At 47.7% G+C, this 17,773-nt stretch overlaps 12 non-coding genes and 2 pseudogenes across 12 annotated transcripts; all 14 read right to left on the bottom strand.

Annotated features, from left to right (window-relative positions):
- Positions 1-1,070: 1,070 nt before the first annotated feature.
- Positions 1,071-1,160, bottom strand: LOC142277963 (U2 spliceosomal RNA; annotated as a pseudogene).
- A 1,117-nt stretch (positions 1,161-2,277) lies between these two features.
- Positions 2,278-2,468, bottom strand: LOC142277938 (U2 spliceosomal RNA). Its single transcript, XR_012741024.1, has one exon. It is a non-coding gene; the product is annotated as a U2 spliceosomal RNA (small nuclear RNA).
- A 1,117-nt stretch (positions 2,469-3,585) lies between these two features.
- Positions 3,586-3,776, bottom strand: LOC142277937 (U2 spliceosomal RNA). The gene has a single exon (XR_012741023.1). It is a non-coding gene; the product is annotated as a U2 spliceosomal RNA (small nuclear RNA).
- A 1,117-nt stretch (positions 3,777-4,893) lies between these two features.
- On the bottom strand, positions 4,894-5,089 carry LOC142277960 (U2 spliceosomal RNA). The gene has a single exon (XR_012741042.1). It is a non-coding gene; the product is annotated as a U2 spliceosomal RNA (small nuclear RNA).
- A 216-nt stretch (positions 5,090-5,305) lies between these two features.
- Positions 5,306-5,469, bottom strand: LOC142277961 (U2 spliceosomal RNA; annotated as a pseudogene).
- A 1,117-nt stretch (positions 5,470-6,586) lies between these two features.
- On the bottom strand, positions 6,587-6,777 carry LOC142277936 (U2 spliceosomal RNA). The gene has a single exon (XR_012741022.1). It is a non-coding gene; the product is annotated as a U2 spliceosomal RNA (small nuclear RNA).
- Positions 6,778-7,894: 1,117 nt separating this feature from the next.
- LOC142277935 (U2 spliceosomal RNA) lies at positions 7,895-8,085 on the bottom strand. Its single transcript, XR_012741021.1, has one exon. It is a non-coding gene; the product is annotated as a U2 spliceosomal RNA (small nuclear RNA).
- Positions 8,086-9,202: 1,117 nt separating this feature from the next.
- Positions 9,203-9,393, bottom strand: LOC142277934 (U2 spliceosomal RNA). Its single transcript, XR_012741020.1, has one exon. It is a non-coding gene; the product is annotated as a U2 spliceosomal RNA (small nuclear RNA).
- A 1,117-nt stretch (positions 9,394-10,510) lies between these two features.
- Positions 10,511-10,701, bottom strand: LOC142277933 (U2 spliceosomal RNA). The gene has a single exon (XR_012741019.1). It is a non-coding gene; the product is annotated as a U2 spliceosomal RNA (small nuclear RNA).
- A 1,117-nt stretch (positions 10,702-11,818) lies between these two features.
- LOC142277932 (U2 spliceosomal RNA) lies at positions 11,819-12,009 on the bottom strand. The gene has a single exon (XR_012741018.1). It is a non-coding gene; the product is annotated as a U2 spliceosomal RNA (small nuclear RNA).
- A 1,117-nt stretch (positions 12,010-13,126) lies between these two features.
- On the bottom strand, positions 13,127-13,317 carry LOC142277965 (U2 spliceosomal RNA). The gene has a single exon (XR_012741044.1). It is a non-coding gene; the product is annotated as a U2 spliceosomal RNA (small nuclear RNA).
- A 1,117-nt stretch (positions 13,318-14,434) lies between these two features.
- On the bottom strand, positions 14,435-14,625 carry LOC142277964 (U2 spliceosomal RNA). The gene has a single exon (XR_012741043.1). It is a non-coding gene; the product is annotated as a U2 spliceosomal RNA (small nuclear RNA).
- A 1,117-nt stretch (positions 14,626-15,742) lies between these two features.
- On the bottom strand, positions 15,743-15,933 carry LOC142277956 (U2 spliceosomal RNA). The gene has a single exon (XR_012741039.1). It is a non-coding gene; the product is annotated as a U2 spliceosomal RNA (small nuclear RNA).
- Positions 15,934-17,050: 1,117 nt separating this feature from the next.
- LOC142277943 (U2 spliceosomal RNA) lies at positions 17,051-17,241 on the bottom strand. Its single transcript, XR_012741028.1, has one exon. It is a non-coding gene; the product is annotated as a U2 spliceosomal RNA (small nuclear RNA).
- Between the last annotated feature and the right edge of the window lie 532 nt (positions 17,242-17,773).

Genomic DNA, 17,773 nt, shown 5'->3' with positions numbered 1-17,773 from the left:
CAACCCTTGCCCAGGATTTCTCCCGCTGTGGGCAGTCCTTGTAAAGGTGGTCCGCCTGTCCACATAGGTTGCAAGTCTTCTTCTTTGGGCAGTCCTTGGAGATGTGTCCTGTCACCCGGCAAACCCTGCAGGCGTCCTCCTTGCAGGTCTTCATCGAATGCCCTTTCCCGCCACATTTCCTGCAGTTGTGTGGCATGTCCGGGTAGTAGATGAGACCAAAGGAGTTTCCCAGAGAGAATGTCGGGGGCAGGTGCTGGAGACCATCCTCGGATGCTGGTTCCCTGTAGAGTCGAACGGTTACTGACCACTTACCCGTCCAGAATCCGTTGCCGTTAAGGATGTGGGATGGCTCCCTCACCACTGTGCAGAGACGTCCCAGGAACGTGGAGATGTCTCTTCCTGGGGTGTGCGGGTTCCGCATGGAGACCGTGATCCTCTTCTCATCCCTCTGTATAGGACAGGATCCTAAAAAAGAATGAAAAGGGGAGTCCGGCATCGCTGCGTTCATCGCCTCCCAGTATCTCCTGCAGGCATTCACCGTGGCAAAGGTTACCAGAAAAATGCCAGTCATGAAGGTCTGGACACTCAGGGTTTCCGCCCTGGAGAAGCCCTGATCCAGAATCATCTTCTTGCAGAACACGTCGCTGGACATGTCCGGCAACCTACCATCCACCGCCTTTAGCTTCAGGGCGACCGTCTGCCGCATCCAAGGCTCCAGGGTTGGAGCCTTTTCAGGCGGCGTCCGGGCTCCCTCCGGCTGGCCGGCGTCGGAGGTAGGGGCCTCTTGGGCAGAAGAAGCCTCTGGATGAGCCTTCCTGGAGGTCCCTGGGTCCTGAGCCTTCTTGGCTGCCTTCTCTGGCTTGCTTGCCATGGCTGGTTCCTGCTTGAGTTCCCGGAGCTGGATCTTGGATTCTTCTCCGGGTGTCTTCTCCCGCTGTGTTCCTCCTCGAAGTTCCTCTGGTCTCCCCAAGTCTTCTCCGAGCCTTCGTCTTCTTGCTTCTTTCTGCCAAGCTCTTCTTCCGTCCGATCTCCCTCTTCCGGTCTCGGCTGGGCTTCGGAGCTCGTCTCCCTGATCGTATCTCGTCAAGTGTAGCTAGCTCAGTTTGTTCTGATAAGAACAGATACTACACTTGATCTTAGCCAAAAGGCCGAGAAGCGATAACCAGAATTGGTTTGGGCCTCGAGTGGCACCCTGGCCTATGCCGGACACATCTTAGGGAGAGAGAGCGAGAGGGAGACAAACCCACGCCTACACAAGACATTTTGTCACCCAAGCCAACCCTTGAAAAGGCTGCTTTGCAGAGCAAAAACAAGAAGAATGGTGCGTTTTGCAGCCGCCGCCCACTGCAATGAATCTGAATAACTCCTCCTTTAGGGCGCAAGCAACTCCCCTCCCCCTTGCAGTCTTTCCAATTCACGATACAAAAAGACGGACAGGACAGGTTGCCTGACTTTCCGTCACTGCCACCCTTTGCCATCCTTACCCGTAGAAAGCCCTTTCATCATCCCCAAACCCTAATCTTTTCCCTTTCCTTCCCAGCCCCCAAACCCTGCCCTCTGTACCTTTCTCACCACCCGCTTCCCTTCTCCTGTCATCCCCCTACCACCCGGGAAAAAAAGAGATTGCCCCCTCCTTCCACTAGCCCACCCTCCCACCCAAAGAACAACTTCTTCTGCGCAGCTTGTTTTCTAGGCAGCAGCGCTATTGTGATGTCATCGGGGGGCATTGTGACAAGCCGCCAGTGTTCCGTCTCTTCATGTTGTGCACTGTTCAAACCGAAAATACATCAACAGGCAGGCTACAGAAAAGCTTACTAACAAAGGTTAGAGAGGGGCTTTCTCAGAGGGCTTTTTACAGTTTGTCTATTCCCAATTAGCCGGTTTAGTATACTTAATGAAAGTACTAATTCTTTCATAGGCCGCCCATTCTTAGTATTTGACGTTCAGGTAACAACAGGTAACTTTATTTGGAGTGGAAGCAGAGAGATAACACCAGATGCCAATTGTAGATCCTCTCACACCTGTGGTCACTGCAGCATCTGACTCCACTTTGTCCAAAAGGGATCTATTCCATTCAATTACACATGATCTAGATTAGACTGACAACAAGATACTGCACGGGACATAGCAGAGTTGGTGAAGTTGAGTGGTGATGAGTTTGCTATTTGGATGAATAAAGCAAGTAAAAAGTGTGTTAGATAAAAATTCATTTCAATTCGCTAATCGGGCTAATATGAATCAGGTGAATCGAGTTCTGCTTTTGGAAACTGGGTTAAGAAGGGGTGCACCGTTCCTGGAGGTACTGCAATACCAGGTCAATGCGTGGAGTGGACAGAGCAAGCTCTTTTTCCATCTCCCTGTTCTAAAAATCCATTTAATATATGGTCCCCAGATAGGGGACGTATCAGATATTAAACTGATAAGAACAGATACTACACTTGATCTTAGCCAAAAGGCCGAGAAGCGATAACCAGAATTGGTTTGGGCCTCGAGTGGCACCCTGGCCTATGCCGGACACATCTTAGGGAGAGAGAGCGAGAGGGAGACAAACCCACGCCTACACAAGACATTTTGTCACCCAAGCCAACCCTTGAAAAGGCTGCTTTGCAGAGCAAAAACAAGAAGAATGGTGCGTTTTGCAGCCGCCGCCCACTGCAATGAATCTGAATAACTCCTCCTTTAGGGCGCAAGCAACTCCCCTCCCCCTTGCAGTCTTTCCAATTCACGATACAAAAAGACGGACAGGACAGGTTGCCTGACTTTCCGTCACTGCCACCCTTTGCCATCCTTACCCGTAGAAAGCCCTTTCATCATCCCCAAACCCTAATCTTTTCCCTTTCCTTCCCAGCCCCCAAACCCTGCCCTCTGTACCTTTCTCACCACCCGCTTCCCTTCTCCTGTCATCCCCCTACCACCCGGGAAAAAAAGAGATTGCCCCCTCCTTCCACTAGCCCACCCTCCCACCCAAAGAACAACTTCTTCTGCGCAGCTTGTTTTCTAGGCAGCAGCGCTATTGTGATGTCATCGGGGGGCATTGTGACAAGCCGCCAGTGTTCCGTCTCTTCATGTTGTGCACTGTTCAAACCGAAAATACATCAACAGGCAGGCTACAGAAAAGCTTACTAACAAAGGTTAGAGAGGGGCTTTCTCAGAGGGCTTTTTACAGTTTGTCTATTCCCAATTAGCCGGTTTAGTATACTTAATGAAAGTACTAATTCTTTCATAGGCCGCCCATTCTTAGTATTTGACGTTCAGGTAACAACAGGTAACTTTATTTGGAGTGGAAGCAGAGAGATAACACCAGATGCCAATTGTAGATCCTCTCACACCTGTGGTCACTGCAGCATCTGACTCCACTTTGTCCAAAAGGGATCTATTCCATTCAATTACACATGATCTAGATTAGACTGACAACAAGATACTGCACGGGACATAGCAGAGTTGGTGAAGTTGAGTGGTGATGAGTTTGCTATTTGGATGAATAAAGCAAGTAAAAAGTGTGTTAGATAAAAATTCATTTCAATTCGCTAATCGGGCTAATATGAATCAGGTGAATCGAGTTCTGCTTTTGGAAACTGGGTTAAGAAGGGGTGCACCGTTCCTGGAGGTACTGCAATACCAGGTCAATGCGTGGAGTGGACAGAGCAAGCTCTTTTTCCATCTCCCTGTTCTAAAAATCCATTTAATATATGGTCCCCAGATAGGGGACGTATCAGATATTAAACTGATAAGAACAGATACTACACTTGATCTTAGCCAAAAGGCCGAGAAGCGATAACCAGAATTGGTTTGGGCCTCGAGTGGCACCCTGGCCTATGCCGGACACATCTTAGGGAGAGAGAGCGAGAGGGAGACAAACCCACGCCTACACAAGACATTTTGTCACCCAAGCCAACCCTTGAAAAGGCTGCTTTGCAGAGCAAAAACAAGAAGAATGGTGCGTTTTGCAGCCGCCGCCCACTGCAATGAATCTGAATAACTCCTCCTTTAGGGCGCAAGCAACTCCCCTCCCCCTTGCAGTCTTTCCAATTCACGATACAAAAAGACGGACAGGACAGGTTGCCTGACTTTCCGTCACTGCCACCCTTTGCCATCCTTACCCGTAGAAAGCCCTTTCATCATCCCCAAACCCTAATCTTTTCCCTTTCCTTCCCAGCCCCCAAACCCTGCCCTCTGTACCTTTCTCACCACCCGCTTCCCTTCTCCTGTCATCCCCCTACCACCCGGGAAAAAAAGAGATTGCCCCCTCCTTCCACTAGCCCACCCTCCCACCCAAAGAACAACTTCTTCTGCGCAGCTTGTTTTCTAGGCAGCAGCGCTATTGTGATGTCATCGGGGGGCATTGTGACAAGCCGCCAGTGTTCCGTCTCTTCATGTTGTGCACTGTTCAAACCGAAAATACATCAACAGGCAGGCTACAGAAAAGCTTACTAACAAAGGTTAGAGAGGGGCTTTCTCAGAGGGCTTTTTACAGTTTGTCTATTCCCAATTAGCCGGTTTAGTATACTTAATGAAAGTACTAATTCTTTCATAGGCCGCCCATTCTTAGTATTTGACGTTCAGGTAACAACAGGTAACTTTATTTGGAGTGGAAGCAGAGAGATAACACCAGATGCCAATTGTAGATCCTCTCACACCTGTGGTCACTGCAGCATCTGACTCCACTTTGTCCAAAAGGGATCTATTCCATTCAATTACACATGATCTAGATTAGACTGACAACAAGATACTGCACGGGACATAGCAGAGTTGGTGAAGTTGAGTGGTGATGAGTTTGCTATTTGGATGAATAAAGCAAGTAAAAAGTGTGTTAGATAAAAATTCATTTCAATTCGCTAATCGGGCTAATATGAATCAGGTGAATCGAGTTCTGCTTTTGGAAACTGGGTTAAGAAGGGGTGCACCGTTCCTGGAGGTACTGCAATACCAGGTCAATGCGTGGAGTGGACAGAGCAAGCTCTTTTTCCATCTCCCTGTTCTAAAAATCCATTTAATATATGGTCCCCAGATAGGGGACGTATCAGATATTAAACTGATAAGAACAGATTTTTGATTTAATGAAGCTTTCCAAAGCACCGCAAAAATGCATGACCGAAGTCACACCAAAAACAGTGCAAAGGCTAGGATTCGTGTGGACCCCTCCGTGAGAAGAGGATCCCCAAAAATCAACCCCGTCCCTCCGAGCCAGAAGGCCACAGCGAGGGTCAGGGATCTTCGGTGCTCCCCCAAGCCGAAGCCTGGTTGAGCCTTGTTGTTGCTCCCAGCGTCCACCGAGGCATCTTACCCAAGTGGAGTAGGGAGCTACTAGTCGTTGGTTTCGCAGCCGAGACTGCCCGGACCGTCAACCAGTGTTGGTTTCTCAGCCCAAGGCTGACCGGACCTCCAACCGGGTGTTGGTTTCTCAGCCCAAGGCTGACCGGATAAGAACAGATACTACACTTGATCTTAGCCAAAAGGCCGAGAAGCGATAACCAGAATTGGTTTGGGCCTCGAGTGGCACCCTGGCCTATGCCGGACACATCTTAGGGAGAGAGAGCGAGAGGGAGACAAACCCACGCCTACACAAGACATTTTGTCACCCAAGCCAACCCTTGAAAAGGCTGCTTTGCAGAGCAAAAACAAGAAGAATGGTGCGTTTTGCAGCCGCCGCCCACTGCAATGAATCTGAATAACTCCTCCTTTAGGGCGCAAGCAACTCCCCTCCCCCTTGCAGTCTTTCCAATTCACGATACAAAAAGACGGACAGGACAGGTTGCCTGACTTTCCGTCACTGCCACCCTTTGCCATCCTTACCCGTAGAAAGCCCTTTCATCATCCCCAAACCCTAATCTTTTCCCTTTCCTTCCCAGCCCCCAAACCCTGCCCTCTGTACCTTTCTCACCACCCGCTTCCCTTCTCCTGTCATCCCCCTACCACCCGGGAAAAAAAGAGATTGCCCCCTCCTTCCACTAGCCCACCCTCCCACCCAAAGAACAACTTCTTCTGCGCAGCTTGTTTTCTAGGCAGCAGCGCTATTGTGATGTCATCGGGGGGCATTGTGACAAGCCGCCAGTGTTCCGTCTCTTCATGTTGTGCACTGTTCAAACCGAAAATACATCAACAGGCAGGCTACAGAAAAGCTTACTAACAAAGGTTAGAGAGGGGCTTTCTCAGAGGGCTTTTTACAGTTTGTCTATTCCCAATTAGCCGGTTTAGTATACTTAATGAAAGTACTAATTCTTTCATAGGCCGCCCATTCTTAGTATTTGACGTTCAGGTAACAACAGGTAACTTTATTTGGAGTGGAAGCAGAGAGATAACACCAGATGCCAATTGTAGATCCTCTCACACCTGTGGTCACTGCAGCATCTGACTCCACTTTGTCCAAAAGGGATCTATTCCATTCAATTACACATGATCTAGATTAGACTGACAACAAGATACTGCACGGGACATAGCAGAGTTGGTGAAGTTGAGTGGTGATGAGTTTGCTATTTGGATGAATAAAGCAAGTAAAAAGTGTGTTAGATAAAAATTCATTTCAATTCGCTAATCGGGCTAATATGAATCAGGTGAATCGAGTTCTGCTTTTGGAAACTGGGTTAAGAAGGGGTGCACCGTTCCTGGAGGTACTGCAATACCAGGTCAATGCGTGGAGTGGACAGAGCAAGCTCTTTTTCCATCTCCCTGTTCTAAAAATCCATTTAATATATGGTCCCCAGATAGGGGACGTATCAGATATTAAACTGATAAGAACAGATACTACACTTGATCTTAGCCAAAAGGCCGAGAAGCGATAACCAGAATTGGTTTGGGCCTCGAGTGGCACCCTGGCCTATGCCGGACACATCTTAGGGAGAGAGAGCGAGAGGGAGACAAACCCACGCCTACACAAGACATTTTGTCACCCAAGCCAACCCTTGAAAAGGCTGCTTTGCAGAGCAAAAACAAGAAGAATGGTGCGTTTTGCAGCCGCCGCCCACTGCAATGAATCTGAATAACTCCTCCTTTAGGGCGCAAGCAACTCCCCTCCCCCTTGCAGTCTTTCCAATTCACGATACAAAAAGACGGACAGGACAGGTTGCCTGACTTTCCGTCACTGCCACCCTTTGCCATCCTTACCCGTAGAAAGCCCTTTCATCATCCCCAAACCCTAATCTTTTCCCTTTCCTTCCCAGCCCCCAAACCCTGCCCTCTGTACCTTTCTCACCACCCGCTTCCCTTCTCCTGTCATCCCCCTACCACCCGGGAAAAAAAGAGATTGCCCCCTCCTTCCACTAGCCCACCCTCCCACCCAAAGAACAACTTCTTCTGCGCAGCTTGTTTTCTAGGCAGCAGCGCTATTGTGATGTCATCGGGGGGCATTGTGACAAGCCGCCAGTGTTCCGTCTCTTCATGTTGTGCACTGTTCAAACCGAAAATACATCAACAGGCAGGCTACAGAAAAGCTTACTAACAAAGGTTAGAGAGGGGCTTTCTCAGAGGGCTTTTTACAGTTTGTCTATTCCCAATTAGCCGGTTTAGTATACTTAATGAAAGTACTAATTCTTTCATAGGCCGCCCATTCTTAGTATTTGACGTTCAGGTAACAACAGGTAACTTTATTTGGAGTGGAAGCAGAGAGATAACACCAGATGCCAATTGTAGATCCTCTCACACCTGTGGTCACTGCAGCATCTGACTCCACTTTGTCCAAAAGGGATCTATTCCATTCAATTACACATGATCTAGATTAGACTGACAACAAGATACTGCACGGGACATAGCAGAGTTGGTGAAGTTGAGTGGTGATGAGTTTGCTATTTGGATGAATAAAGCAAGTAAAAAGTGTGTTAGATAAAAATTCATTTCAATTCGCTAATCGGGCTAATATGAATCAGGTGAATCGAGTTCTGCTTTTGGAAACTGGGTTAAGAAGGGGTGCACCGTTCCTGGAGGTACTGCAATACCAGGTCAATGCGTGGAGTGGACAGAGCAAGCTCTTTTTCCATCTCCCTGTTCTAAAAATCCATTTAATATATGGTCCCCAGATAGGGGACGTATCAGATATTAAACTGATAAGAACAGATACTACACTTGATCTTAGCCAAAAGGCCGAGAAGCGATAACCAGAATTGGTTTGGGCCTCGAGTGGCACCCTGGCCTATGCCGGACACATCTTAGGGAGAGAGAGCGAGAGGGAGACAAACCCACGCCTACACAAGACATTTTGTCACCCAAGCCAACCCTTGAAAAGGCTGCTTTGCAGAGCAAAAACAAGAAGAATGGTGCGTTTTGCAGCCGCCGCCCACTGCAATGAATCTGAATAACTCCTCCTTTAGGGCGCAAGCAACTCCCCTCCCCCTTGCAGTCTTTCCAATTCACGATACAAAAAGACGGACAGGACAGGTTGCCTGACTTTCCGTCACTGCCACCCTTTGCCATCCTTACCCGTAGAAAGCCCTTTCATCATCCCCAAACCCTAATCTTTTCCCTTTCCTTCCCAGCCCCCAAACCCTGCCCTCTGTACCTTTCTCACCACCCGCTTCCCTTCTCCTGTCATCCCCCTACCACCCGGGAAAAAAAGAGATTGCCCCCTCCTTCCACTAGCCCACCCTCCCACCCAAAGAACAACTTCTTCTGCGCAGCTTGTTTTCTAGGCAGCAGCGCTATTGTGATGTCATCGGGGGGCATTGTGACAAGCCGCCAGTGTTCCGTCTCTTCATGTTGTGCACTGTTCAAACCGAAAATACATCAACAGGCAGGCTACAGAAAAGCTTACTAACAAAGGTTAGAGAGGGGCTTTCTCAGAGGGCTTTTTACAGTTTGTCTATTCCCAATTAGCCGGTTTAGTATACTTAATGAAAGTACTAATTCTTTCATAGGCCGCCCATTCTTAGTATTTGACGTTCAGGTAACAACAGGTAACTTTATTTGGAGTGGAAGCAGAGAGATAACACCAGATGCCAATTGTAGATCCTCTCACACCTGTGGTCACTGCAGCATCTGACTCCACTTTGTCCAAAAGGGATCTATTCCATTCAATTACACATGATCTAGATTAGACTGACAACAAGATACTGCACGGGACATAGCAGAGTTGGTGAAGTTGAGTGGTGATGAGTTTGCTATTTGGATGAATAAAGCAAGTAAAAAGTGTGTTAGATAAAAATTCATTTCAATTCGCTAATCGGGCTAATATGAATCAGGTGAATCGAGTTCTGCTTTTGGAAACTGGGTTAAGAAGGGGTGCACCGTTCCTGGAGGTACTGCAATACCAGGTCAATGCGTGGAGTGGACAGAGCAAGCTCTTTTTCCATCTCCCTGTTCTAAAAATCCATTTAATATATGGTCCCCAGATAGGGGACGTATCAGATATTAAACTGATAAGAACAGATACTACACTTGATCTTAGCCAAAAGGCCGAGAAGCGATAACCAGAATTGGTTTGGGCCTCGAGTGGCACCCTGGCCTATGCCGGACACATCTTAGGGAGAGAGAGCGAGAGGGAGACAAACCCACGCCTACACAAGACATTTTGTCACCCAAGCCAACCCTTGAAAAGGCTGCTTTGCAGAGCAAAAACAAGAAGAATGGTGCGTTTTGCAGCCGCCGCCCACTGCAATGAATCTGAATAACTCCTCCTTTAGGGCGCAAGCAACTCCCCTCCCCCTTGCAGTCTTTCCAATTCACGATACAAAAAGACGGACAGGACAGGTTGCCTGACTTTCCGTCACTGCCACCCTTTGCCATCCTTACCCGTAGAAAGCCCTTTCATCATCCCCAAACCCTAATCTTTTCCCTTTCCTTCCCAGCCCCCAAACCCTGCCCTCTGTACCTTTCTCACCACCCGCTTCCCTTCTCCTGTCATCCCCCTACCACCCGGGAAAAAAAGAGATTGCCCCCTCCTTCCACTAGCCCACCCTCCCACCCAAAGAACAACTTCTTCTGCGCAGCTTGTTTTCTAGGCAGCAGCGCTATTGTGATGTCATCGGGGGGCATTGTGACAAGCCGCCAGTGTTCCGTCTCTTCATGTTGTGCACTGTTCAAACCGAAAATACATCAACAGGCAGGCTACAGAAAAGCTTACTAACAAAGGTTAGAGAGGGGCTTTCTCAGAGGGCTTTTTACAGTTTGTCTATTCCCAATTAGCCGGTTTAGTATACTTAATGAAAGTACTAATTCTTTCATAGGCCGCCCATTCTTAGTATTTGACGTTCAGGTAACAACAGGTAACTTTATTTGGAGTGGAAGCAGAGAGATAACACCAGATGCCAATTGTAGATCCTCTCACACCTGTGGTCACTGCAGCATCTGACTCCACTTTGTCCAAAAGGGATCTATTCCATTCAATTACACATGATCTAGATTAGACTGACAACAAGATACTGCACGGGACATAGCAGAGTTGGTGAAGTTGAGTGGTGATGAGTTTGCTATTTGGATGAATAAAGCAAGTAAAAAGTGTGTTAGATAAAAATTCATTTCAATTCGCTAATCGGGCTAATATGAATCAGGTGAATCGAGTTCTGCTTTTGGAAACTGGGTTAAGAAGGGGTGCACCGTTCCTGGAGGTACTGCAATACCAGGTCAATGCGTGGAGTGGACAGAGCAAGCTCTTTTTCCATCTCCCTGTTCTAAAAATCCATTTAATATATGGTCCCCAGATAGGGGACGTATCAGATATTAAACTGATAAGAACAGATACTACACTTGATCTTAGCCAAAAGGCCGAGAAGCGATAACCAGAATTGGTTTGGGCCTCGAGTGGCACCCTGGCCTATGCCGGACACATCTTAGGGAGAGAGAGCGAGAGGGAGACAAACCCACGCCTACACAAGACATTTTGTCACCCAAGCCAACCCTTGAAAAGGCTGCTTTGCAGAGCAAAAACAAGAAGAATGGTGCGTTTTGCAGCCGCCGCCCACTGCAATGAATCTGAATAACTCCTCCTTTAGGGCGCAAGCAACTCCCCTCCCCCTTGCAGTCTTTCCAATTCACGATACAAAAAGACGGACAGGACAGGTTGCCTGACTTTCCGTCACTGCCACCCTTTGCCATCCTTACCCGTAGAAAGCCCTTTCATCATCCCCAAACCCTAATCTTTTCCCTTTCCTTCCCAGCCCCCAAACCCTGCCCTCTGTACCTTTCTCACCACCCGCTTCCCTTCTCCTGTCATCCCCCTACCACCCGGGAAAAAAAGAGATTGCCCCCTCCTTCCACTAGCCCACCCTCCCACCCAAAGAACAACTTCTTCTGCGCAGCTTGTTTTCTAGGCAGCAGCGCTATTGTGATGTCATCGGGGGGCATTGTGACAAGCCGCCAGTGTTCCGTCTCTTCATGTTGTGCACTGTTCAAACCGAAAATACATCAACAGGCAGGCTACAGAAAAGCTTACTAACAAAGGTTAGAGAGGGGCTTTCTCAGAGGGCTTTTTACAGTTTGTCTATTCCCAATTAGCCGGTTTAGTATACTTAATGAAAGTACTAATTCTTTCATAGGCCGCCCATTCTTAGTATTTGACGTTCAGGTAACAACAGGTAACTTTATTTGGAGTGGAAGCAGAGAGATAACACCAGATGCCAATTGTAGATCCTCTCACACCTGTGGTCACTGCAGCATCTGACTCCACTTTGTCCAAAAGGGATCTATTCCATTCAATTACACATGATCTAGATTAGACTGACAACAAGATACTGCACGGGACATAGCAGAGTTGGTGAAGTTGAGTGGTGATGAGTTTGCTATTTGGATGAATAAAGCAAGTAAAAAGTGTGTTAGATAAAAATTCATTTCAATTCGCTAATCGGGCTAATATGAATCAGGTGAATCGAGTTCTGCTTTTGGAAACTGGGTTAAGAAGGGGTGCACCGTTCCTGGAGGTACTGCAATACCAGGTCAATGCGTGGAGTGGACAGAGCAAGCTCTTTTTCCATCTCCCTGTTCTAAAAATCCATTTAATATATGGTCCCCAGATAGGGGACGTATCAGATATTAAACTGATAAGAACAGATACTACACTTGATCTTAGCCAAAAGGCCGAGAAGCGATAACCAGAATTGGTTTGGGCCTCGAGTGGCACCCTGGCCTATGCCGGACACATCTTAGGGAGAGAGAGCGAGAGGGAGACAAACCCACGCCTACACAAGACATTTTGTCACCCAAGCCAACCCTTGAAAAGGCTGCTTTGCAGAGCAAAAACAAGAAGAATGGTGCGTTTTGCAGCCGCCGCCCACTGCAATGAATCTGAATAACTCCTCCTTTAGGGCGCAAGCAACTCCCCTCCCCCTTGCAGTCTTTCCAATTCACGATACAAAAAGACGGACAGGACAGGTTGCCTGACTTTCCGTCACTGCCACCCTTTGCCATCCTTACCCGTAGAAAGCCCTTTCATCATCCCCAAACCCTAATCTTTTCCCTTTCCTTCCCAGCCCCCAAACCCTGCCCTCTGTACCTTTCTCACCACCCGCTTCCCTTCTCCTGTCATCCCCCTACCACCCGGGAAAAAAAGAGATTGCCCCCTCCTTCCACTAGCCCACCCTCCCACCCAAAGAACAACTTCTTCTGCGCAGCTTGTTTTCTAGGCAGCAGCGCTATTGTGATGTCATCGGGGGGCATTGTGACAAGCCGCCAGTGTTCCGTCTCTTCATGTTGTGCACTGTTCAAACCGAAAATACATCAACAGGCAGGCTACAGAAAAGCTTACTAACAAAGGTTAGAGAGGGGCTTTCTCAGAGGGCTTTTTACAGTTTGTCTATTCCCAATTAGCCGGTTTAGTATACTTAATGAAAGTACTAATTCTTTCATAGGCCGCCCATTCTTAGTATTTGACGTTCAGGTAACAACAGGTAACTTTATTTGGAGTGGAAGCAGAGAGATAACACCAGATGCCAATTGTAGATCCTCTCACACCTGTGGTCACTGCAGCATCTGACTCCACTTTGTCCAAAAGGGATCTATTCCATTCAATTACACATGATCTAGATTAGACTGACAACAAGATACTGCACGGGACATAGCAGAGTTGGTGAAGTTGAGTGGTGATGAGTTTGCTATTTGGATGAATAAAGCAAGTAAAAAGTGTGTTAGATAAAAATTCATTTCAATTCGCTAATCGGGCTAATATGAATCAGGTGAATCGAGTTCTGCTTTTGGAAACTGGGTTAAGAAGGGGTGCACCGTTCCTGGAGGTACTGCAATACCAGGTCAATGCGTGGAGTGGACAGAGCAAGCTCTTTTTCCATCTCCCTGTTCTAAAAATCCATTTAATATATGGTCCCCAGATAGGGGACGTATCAGATATTAAACTGATAAGAACAGATACTACACTTGATCTTAGCCAAAAGGCCGAGAAGCGATAACCAGAATTGGTTTGGGCCTCGAGTGGCACCCTGGCCTATGCCGGACACATCTTAGGGAGAGAGAGCGAGAGGGAGACAAACCCACGCCTACACAAGACATTTTGTCACCCAAGCCAACCCTTGAAAAGGCTGCTTTGCAGAGCAAAAACAAGAAGAATGGTGCGTTTTGCAGCCGCCGCCCACTGCAATGAATCTGAATAACTCCTCCTTTAGGGCGCAAGCAACTCCCCTCCCCCTTGCAGTCTTTCCAATTCACGATACAAAAAGACGGACAGGACAGGTTGCCTGACTTTCCGTCACTGCCACCCTTTGCCATCCTTACCCGTAGAAAGCCCTTTCATCATCCCCAAACCCTAATCTTTTCCCTTTCCTTCCCAGCCCCCAAACCCTGCCCTCTGTACCTTTCTCACCACCCGCTTCCCTTCTCCTGTCATCCCCCTACCACCCGGGAAAAAAAGAGATTGCCCCCTCCTTCCACTAGCCCACCCTCCCACCCAAAGAACAACTTCTTCTGCGCAGCTTGTTTTCTAGGCAGCAGCGCTATTGTGATGTCATCGGGGGGCATTGTGACAAGCCGCCAGTGTTCCGTCTCTTCATGTTGTGCACTGTTCAAACCGAAAATACATCAACAGGCAGGCTACAGAAAAGCTTACTAACAAAGGTTAGAGAGGGGCTTTCTCAGAGGGCTTTTTACAGTTTGTCTATTCCCAATTAGCCGGTTTAGTATACTTAATGAAAGTACTAATTCTTTCATAGGCCGCCCATTCTTAGTATTTGACGTTCAGGTAACAACAGGTAACTTTATTTGGAGTGGAAGCAGAGAGATAACACCAGATGCCAATTGTAGATCCTCTCACACCTGTGGTCACTGCAGCATCTGACTCCACTTTGTCCAAAAGGGATCTATTCCATTCAATTACACATGATCTAGATTAGACTGACAACAAGATACTGCACGGGACATAGCAGAGTTGGTGAAGTTGAGTGGTGATGAGTTTGCTATTTGGATGAATAAAGCAAGTAAAAAGTGTGTTAGATAAAAATTCATTTCAATTCGCTAATCGGGCTAATATGAATCAGGTGAATCGAGTTCTGCTTTTGGAAACTGGGTTAAGAAGGGGTGCACCGTTCCTGGAGGTACTGCAATACCAGGTCAATGCGTGGAGTGGACAGAGCAAGCTCTTTTTCCATCTCCCTGTTCTAAAAATCCATTTAATATATGGTCCCCAGATAGGGGACGTATCAGATATTAAACTGATAAGAACAGATACTACACTTGATCTTAGCCAAAAGGCCGAGAAGCGATAACCAGAATTGGTTTGGGCCTCGAGTGGCACCCTGGCCTATGCCGGACACATCTTAGGGAGAGAGAGCGAGAGGGAGACAAACCCACGCCTACACAAGACATTTTGTCACCCAAGCCAACCCTTGAAAAGGCTGCTTTGCAGAGCAAAAACAAGAAGAATGGTGCGTTTTGCAGCCGCCGCCCACTGCAATGAATCTGAATAACTCCTCCTTTAGGGCGCAAGCAACTCCCCTCCCCCTTGCAGTCTTTCCAATTCACGATACAAAAAGACGGACAGGACAGGTTGCCTGACTTTCCGTCACTGCCACCCTTTGCCATCCTTACCCGTAGAAAGCCCTTTCATCATCCCCAAACCCTAATCTTTTCCCTTTCCTTCCCAGCCCCCAAACCCTGCCCTCTGTACCTTTCTCACCACCCGCTTCCCTTCTCCTGTCATCCCCCTACCACCCGGGAAAAAAAGAGATTGCCCCCTCCTTCCACTAGCCCACCCTCCCACCCAAAGAACAACTTCTTCTGCGCAGCTTGTTTTCTAGGCAGCAGCGCTATTGTGATGTCATCGGGGGGCATTGTGACAAGCCGCCAGTGTTCCGTCTCTTCATGTTGTGCACTGTTCAAACCGAAAATACATCAACAGGCAGGCTACAGAAAAGCTTACTAACAAAGGTTAGAGAGGGGCTTTCTCAGAGGGCTTTTTACAGTTTGTCTATTCCCAATTAGCCGGTTTAGTATACTTAATGAAAGTACTAATTCTTTCATAGGCCGCCCATTCTTAGTATTTGACGTTCAGGTAACAACAGGTAACTTTATTTGGAGTGGAAGCAGAGAGATAACACCAGATGCCAATTGTAGATCCTCTCACACCTGTGGTCACTGCAGCATCTGACTCCACTTTGTCCAAAAGGGATCTATTCCATTCAATTACACATGATCTAGATTAGACTGACAACAAGATACTGCACGGGACATAGCAGAGTTGGTGAAGTTGAGTGGTGATGAGTTTGCTATTTGGATGAATAAAGCAAGTAAAAAGTGTGTTAGATAAAAATTCATTTCAATTCGCTAATCGGGCTAATATGAATCAGGTGAATCGAGTTCTGCTTTTGGAAACTGGGTTAAGAAGGGGTGCACCGTTCCTGGAGGTACTGCAATACCAGGTCAATGCGTGGAGTGGACAGAGCAAGCTCTTTTTCCATCTCCCTGTTCTAAAAATCCATTTAATATATGGTCCCCAGATAGGGGACGTATCAGATATTAAACTGATAAGAACAGATACTACACTTGATCTTAGCCAAAAGGCCGAGAAGCGATAACCAGAATTGGTTTGGGCCTCGAGTGGCACCCTGGCCTATGCCGGACACATCTTAGGGAGAGAGAGCGAGAGGGAGACAAACCCACGCCTACACAAGACATTTTGTCACCCAAGCCAACCCTTGAAAAGGCTGCTTTGCAGAGCAAAAACAAGAAGAATGGTGCGTTTTGCAGCCGCCGCCCACTGCAATGAATCTGAATAACTCCTCCTTTAGGGCGCAAGCAACTCCCCTCCCCCTTGCAGTCTTTCCAATTCACGATACAAAAAGACGGACAGGACAGGTTGCCTGACTTTCCGTCACTGCCACCCTTTGCCATCCTTACCCGTAGAAAGCCCTTTCATCATCCCCAAACCCTAATCTTTTCCCTTTCCTTCCCAGCCCCCAAACCCTGCCCTCTGTACCTTTCTCACCACCCGCTTCCCTTCTCCTGTCATCCCCCTACCACCCGGGAAAAAAAGAGATTGCCCCCTCCTTCCACTAGCCCACCCTCCCACCCAAAGAACAACTTCTTCTGCGCAGCTTGTTTTCTAGGCAGCAGCGCTATTGTGATGTCATCGGGGGGCATTGTGACAAGCCGCCAGTGTTCCGTCTCTTCATGTTGTGCACTGTTCAAACCGAAAATACATCAACAGGCAGGCTACAGAAAAGCTTACTAACAAAGGTTAGAGAGGGGCTTTCTCAGAGGGCTTTTTACAGTTTGTCTATTCCCAATTAGCCGGTTTAGTATACTTAATGAAAGTACTAATTCTTTCATAGGCCGCCCATTCTTAGTATTTGACGTTCAGGTAACAACAGGTAACTTTATTTGGAGTGGAAGCAGAGAGATAACACCAGATGCCAATTGTAGATCCTCTCACACCTGTGGTCACTGCAGCATCTGACTCCACTTTGTCCAAAAGGGATCTATTCCATTCAATTACACATGATCTAGATTAGACTGACAACAAGATACTGCACGGGACATAGCAGAGTTGGTGAAGTTGAGTGGTGATGAGTTTGCTATTTGGATGAATAAAGCAAGTAAAAAGTGTGTTAGATAAAAATTCATTTCAATTCGCTAATCGGGCTAATATGAATCAGGTGAATCGAGTTCTGCTTTTGGAAACTGGGTTAAGAAGGGGTGCACCGTTCCTGGAGGTACTGCAATACCAGGTCAATGCGTGGAGTGGACAGAGCAAGCTCTTTTTCCATCTCCCTGTTCTAAAAATCCATTTAATATATGGTCCCCAGATAGGGGACGTATCAGATATTAAACTGATAAGAACAGATACTACACTTGATCTTAGCCAAAAGGCCGAGAAGCGATAACCAGAATTGGTTTGGGCCTCGAGTGGCACCCTGGCCTATGCCGGACACATCTTAGGGAGAGAGAGCGAGAGGGAGACAAACCCACGCCTACACAAGACATTTTGTCACCCAAGCCAACCCTTGAAAAGGCTGCTTTGCAGAGCAAAAACAAGAAGAATGGTGCGTTTTGCAGCCGCCGCCCACTGCAATGAATCTGAATAACTCCTCCTTTAGGGCGCAAGCAACTCCCCTCCCCCTTGCAGTCTTTCCAATTCACGATACAAAAAGACGGACAGGACAGGTTGCCTGACTTTCCGTCACTGCCACCCTTTGCCATCCTTACCCGTAGAAAGCCCTTTCATCATCCCCAAACCCTAATCTTTTCCCTTTCCTTCCCAGCCCCCAAACCCTGCCCTCTGTACCTTTCTCACCACCCGCTTCCCTTCTCCTGTCATCCCCCTACCACCCGGGAAAAAAAGAGATTGCCCCCTCCTTCCACTAGCCCACCCTCCCACCCAAAGAACAACTTCTTCTGCGCAGCTTGTTTTCTA

The sequence above is a fragment of the Anomaloglossus baeobatrachus genome, unplaced genomic scaffold, assembly GCF_048569485.1.
Source record: "Anomaloglossus baeobatrachus isolate aAnoBae1 unplaced genomic scaffold, aAnoBae1.hap1 Scaffold_4142, whole genome shotgun sequence".
In the NCBI taxonomy this organism is placed as follows: Eukaryota; Metazoa; Chordata; class Amphibia; order Anura; family Aromobatidae; genus Anomaloglossus; species Anomaloglossus baeobatrachus.
Note: the sequence above shows the minus strand (reverse complement) of the source record. Positions and strands in the feature narration are given on the sequence as shown.